The sequence below is a fragment of the Loxodonta africana genome, chromosome 7 (assembly GCF_030014295.1).
Source record: "Loxodonta africana isolate mLoxAfr1 chromosome 7, mLoxAfr1.hap2, whole genome shotgun sequence".
NCBI classification, from domain to species: Eukaryota; Metazoa; Chordata; class Mammalia; order Proboscidea; family Elephantidae; genus Loxodonta; species Loxodonta africana.
In genome coordinates, this window is record NC_087348.1 from 38,850,621 (window position 1) to 38,856,620 (window position 6,000).

Sequence of the window (6,000 nt, forward strand, 5' to 3'; positions counted from 1 at the left end):
AAAGACACTGCAAGGGGGTGGGGGCACCACATGAGATAGGTCCCCAGCACACATTGCTGAGACCACACGGGGCCCAGCTCCAGTTCCTCCTCTCCCCGCATTCTGGCTGGGTAGACAAGAGGAACGTTGCCATGAAAACAACCACAAATGCATTTATACTCTGGGCTATATCGCAGGGAGAGGCCATCATCTTCTAGGACTTTAAGACATTCTGGGGCTCCTGGTTGGTTTGATGGCCTTGACTGCCAGGTGCAAAGGCCGACAGCCTAGCTGGGGGAGGATGGTTGGCAAACTGGCCCCCAGGATAATAATAATCCATGGCCATAAAATAAAAAGTGAGGAGAAGGCCAAAACTTCCCTTCCCAAAGTCACATCAACCCTTCTTCATTAAAGATGCTGTAGGGAGGAGAGGTATTACCATTGAACAGTATGGACATTGTCGAACAAAACGTTCCCAAATCTAGCCCTCTCTCCCCTCTTCACTTACATATATAGAGCTAGGACTTTATACTACTGATTTTGAAGGACAGTTTTCAATGTTGAATAATCCGTTTGGGTGTGCAGTGGTCGGAGGAGAGAGCTGAGTACTAGAAGGAACGTGAACCTCAACCAAGACTCACTGTTCTCCTTGTAAGATATTTTAACCCTGTATAAACGCAACTTTTCCTTTAGCTTAATGGCCTGGGGTGGAATATTAAATATATATATATATTAAAAAAATACATTAAAAATTCAGAAAAATGTAAAAAAAAAAAAAAAATGAGGTCGGTTCCATAAAGTTTTACTGCCTATACCATCATGTAACTACAAGTACGTTATAGCAAATATTAAAAGAAACATTTTTGCCTTTTAAAGTAAGTTATTGCACTTACATCTTTTGGGGGGAGGGGAAGACTATTGAAGAGAAGGGGACTTGGGGGTCCAGGCATGGGGCAAAGTGGGGCACAGAATTGGCTGGACACTCCCAGAATGCCCTTTGCTGGGCACAGCCCAAACTGTTTGGCTGTTGTTGTTTGCAATAAACTCCTTCTCCTTCCTCCTCTCAACTGGAATCTGTCTGTTTTGTTCCTGCCTTGTGACAGATGAAATGTGATCAGAGGAGCCTCTGAAATCTCACGTTAATTGAAGTCGGCAAAAAATACGAACAGTGCCCTTTTGAACTGCTGACACAGTACAGAATGGATTACCAGGGCTAGATTAACAACAGGTGGCCGGCCGATGCTCCTGCTCAAAGAGGGGTGCGTGGCCCGAGAGGGTCTGCGGCGCCCTCCCCCTGTGTCCCAGAGGATCTGTCTGCACAGCCGGTCGGCTAGAGGAGAGCAGGACTGGGGGAGGGGACCAGAGCCCCCCTTTCACAGGCAGCCAAAAGGATCAAAGCAACAGCCCCTTCCTTCCTGCATCTAGGGAGGTGCTGGGCCCAGACGGACATCATGGAGTACCTTCCCTGTCTCCAGGAGCTGTTCTGAGACAGGAGGGGGGTCAGGGCAGCAAGGGCCAGGGCAGGGAGGCCTGGCTGTTTGGCACAAAGAACACGGGACAGGCCTCAGAGAGGCGGGTCCCAGTCCTAGCTCTGCTCCTTAATGGCTGAGGGAAGGTCCTTTTCAGGAGGTCCTGCCGGATGATTTTAAAAACAAAGCTTTAAAACCAACCACAAAGCAGGGAAGGGCCAAGATTGTGCTATAGAATAGGTGTGTCCTTGCTTTCCAGCACAAAGTAACTCAGAAAGAGGCAGTTAGCCTCCACTGGACCACTCTGGGAATAAGCCCTGTCCGTGCCTACTTTGGAGCCCTAGTGGCGCAGTGGTTAAGAACTTGGCTGCAAACCAAAAGGTCGACAGTTTGAATCCACCAGCCGCTGCTTGGAAACCCTATGGGGCAGTTCTGCTCTGCCCTATAGGGTCGCTATGAGTCGGAATTGACTTGACGGCAATGGGTTTTGGTTTTGGTTCTGCCTATTTTGCCAACTTCTGGGAAGGATTAAATGGATAACAGATGTGCTTGTGCCTTGTAAACTGATGTGGTGTTGTGACGTAAAGGATGGTCGTTATTCCTGAGAAAAACACCTCGGCTACCAGCTCTGATTGTTGCTGTTAGTTGCTACTGAGTTGGTGCCGACTCATGGCGACCTCATGTATAACAACAAAACTTTGCCTGGTCCTGTGCCACCTCCATGATCGCTGGCATGGTTAAGTCCGTTGTTGCAGCTATCGTGTCAGTTCATCTCACTGAGGGTTTCCTTCATTTTTGCTGACCCTCAACTTTACCAACCATGATGTCCTTTTTAAGTGATTGGTCTTTCCTGATGACATGTCCAAAGTAAGCCAGTTGAAGTCTCACCATCCTTGCTTCTAAGGAACATTCTGGTTGTGTTTCTTCTAAGATTGATTTGTATTTGTTCTATTGGCAGTCCCTGGAACTCGAGCAGTTTCTGCCTGATAGGAAACTCCTTTTTATCACCTCTTTTAAAATATTGCTTTGTTGGAGCCACGTCTCAGATCTGGTACTCTCCCTCAGTGGGGTGTAAGTTCACATTCAACATAGACCCAACTGAGTTTTAGTTGGCCTGGGCTTGGAACATGTTTAAAAAATGACATCTGCCATCTCTTAGGGCTCAGGGTCATGTTAGCACTTGGACTTCCCACACCAAATCACTGCCACGTCCCAAGGCATGAACTGAAGCAGACAGAAGGAAACTACTTGGTGGAAAATCACACAGAGAGCCACAGGTGCTGTCTCCACCAAATGTTTTTATGTTTTTTCCTGAGGAAGCTGAGCAACCTTGATATCCCAGAGCCCAGGTGAGTGCTATTGCTGAAGGGAAAGACTGGCCTGATGGGTGGCTTAGGGGTCATGATGACTTAGGTAGCCCATGCCCGGGACCTCTGCCTCTGCAGTCTCTGGGGAGGACAAGGCCAGCAGGGCTTCCTCCGGCTATTAACTGTGGCTCTACTTTCCCCTATCTGGCCTCCCAGGACAGCTCATTGTTCCCCAAGCCATCTGGATCTTCCACTTGTCCTCATTCCTGGACTTGTCACCTGTTCTGCTTAGAATGCCTTTGCCCCCACCTCTGCTCCCCGCTACCTGGTAAACTCCATACTTTAAGGTTTCCTCCAAATGATAATATCCTCTTCGAAGCTCTTAACTCCCTGTGCCCACTTCAACCTCCAACCTAGGTCAATTGTTATCCTTTCTGTTTATAATGCGATTTCAGCATATAGTATCGTCTAAGTTATCTGTTTATCTCCCTAATCTCTCCATATGCCTCTAAGAGCAGACACTGGCTGGGGGCCCTGTTCATATTTGATGCCTTAGGAAATAACTATGTTGAGTGACTATGCAAAAGAATGCGAAGGTGGGAATGAGATGCTCTGCTTTGGTTCAGGGTGGGAAGAGGAGGACCAGAGAAACTCAAGGGTTCATTTCAGAGAGAGCCGGAAACTGGATCAGGTCACTGGAGATCAGCCTGAGGCGAGCCTGGGTAGGGCAGGAAGGCTGACCTCTGTTTAGTGTTCCTAGGGTTGGGTCAAGCACAGCTCCAGCTTCCTGACGTGGCGTGATAGGGCCTGGCGAGTGCGCTCACCTGGAGGCTTCTCTACTTGGCCTTTGGCTCAAACCCTGCTTTCTCCCAGAGTCATCCCTGGATAATCCTCATGCTCCTAAGCCCTCCCCACTCTCAACACCTGCCTCAAGGGGTCTACAGATAGCTTCTTTCCCACCTTGGTGCCAACCGGAGCAGACTGCCCTTGCCTTCAGCTTATCACCAATCCCATTGTCCCAGGTCTTGCTACAAGAAATATTGCCAACCTCAGGATGGCATGAACTGCATGGTCCCTATAGAAGCAGCTCTTGACTTGGCCAGTAGGGGGTAGGGTGGTGGTGGTACTTCTTGCACAGGTCCCAACTTGCAAGCTCAGCAGCTAAAGAGCAAGAGCCCCTCCACAAACAGCTCGTTTCCCAAAATAGGGCTACTGAAAAACTGTCTGTGTGCTCATGAGTGGGAAGATGCATGCCAGCTTCAGACAATAAAATGTGAGCATTGAAATTTTCCCAGGAATTCTGTGATTCCAAACAGATTCTTCTTTTTAGCACAGCACAAACCAAGCTTCCGTAAGGAGCTTCAGTTTATGACCATGTGCACACCATATGGTGAGGTGTTGCCTTAACTAGCTGGGAGCAAACCCAACTGAGGTGCCTGCATGAGACCTGGCCAGGGCGTGGTTCCTGGCTGGCCTGTACAGAGGATTCGGTGTGTTCTTGCAAAGCCTCCTGGGATTTCTTTTGGTTTCATCACAGCCTTTCTCCCATCCCTTCTCTGTTCTCTACCCACGGTGTACCTCTGTAATGTCTAGGCTCTGTGGGAAAAGGAGGGGCCTCCTGTTGCTGTGACATTAGGGTCAAACTAACCTATGGAGGGAGATAATGAAAACGAATGAGAGTGAGTGTGTGTGCATGTGTTGTGAGGTCAAGGGAGGAGATCAGAGCTTGAGGAAGAAGGAAACACATAAAGGCAGCCTGTATCTCCTCTCCAAGGTAGGTTTGGATAGAAGGCTCTGTTCAGATGAAGACACATAAAAGCACCAGCCAAGAGGCCATGTGGTGAAGTGAGAGATAGGAAGCCTGGATTTAAGCACCAACTTTGCAACTTACTAGCTCTGTTACTCTAGGCAAGCCACTAAAGGATTTTCAATTTCTGTATCTGTAAAATGGGGATAATCAACCATTTCCTGCTTATCTCACAAAGTAGTTATTAAGTCCAAATGAGTTAAAAATACTTGAAAATAGTGAAGAGCTGTACAGACAGGAGGAATCACGAACTCTGGTGGCTGGAAAGGGCCAATGTGGTTGACTTGATCCAAGTGGCTAATGGCAGGATGCCAAAGACTAGGGTACTGTTTCACAAAGTGTGAAACCATACTAGGAAGTGCTGGGAAGCCTCAATATTCCTTTTTTCCTTCACTAGTCTTTTAAAGTTATTGATCTTTTCAAAGAACTAGCTTTGATTTTTCTTTTTGTCCATTTTCTATTTTCTTGATTTCCACTCTATTTTTTCTTTCTTTATACTTATTTTGGGTTTTGATTTATTCTTTTTCTATTTTTTTAGAAGTTAGATAATTTTAAAGCTTGATTCTTTTCTAATTTAAACACTTTAAGCTACAGATTTCCCTCTACTACTGTAGCTCCATGTCATAAATTTTGATGTTGTTTTCATTTCCATTCAGCTCAAAATATTTCCTGATTTCCTTTTCTTTATTAATTCATGCATTCTAACAATTTAGGGATTTTTCCCAGATATATGTTATTGATCTCTAATTCCATTATGCCCAGAGAACATACTTCTAATGTTTTCAATTCTTCTGGATTTATTAAGGCTTATTTTATGGTGCAGCACATTTGTGGTGGATGTTGTAGACACACTCGAGAAGAACGGATATTCAGCTATGGGTAGGTGAAGTGTTCTATAACTGTCAATTAAGCCAAGATGGAAGATTATAGTATTATTCAGATTATCTATATCCTTACAGATTTTCTGTCAACTTGTTCTATTACTGAGAGGAGTATGAAACATCCAAATATAATTGTAAATCTTCTATTTCTCTTTTAGTTCTGTTAGTTTTTGCTTTATATATTTTGAAGCACAGTTATTTCGTACATATACATTTAAAATTACCCTGCTATTTCTTAATGAATTGGCCACTTTATCATTATGAAATGTTCTTTTTTATGCCTGGCAATATTATTTTGAGTTTGTCTTTTATTAATATACTCACTCCCATTTTCTTATGATAGGTATTTGCATAGTATAAATCTTTTCCACCCATTTAGTTTCAACATATCTGTAGCTCATAGTGAGCGTATCCTGATGGTATATAATTAATTACTCTTGCTTTTCAATTTGGTCTGATAATCTCTGCCTTTTAATTGGAATGTTTAGATCATTTACATGTAATGTAATTATTGATATATCTGGGTATAAGTTTACTCTCTTGGTATTTGTTTCTAT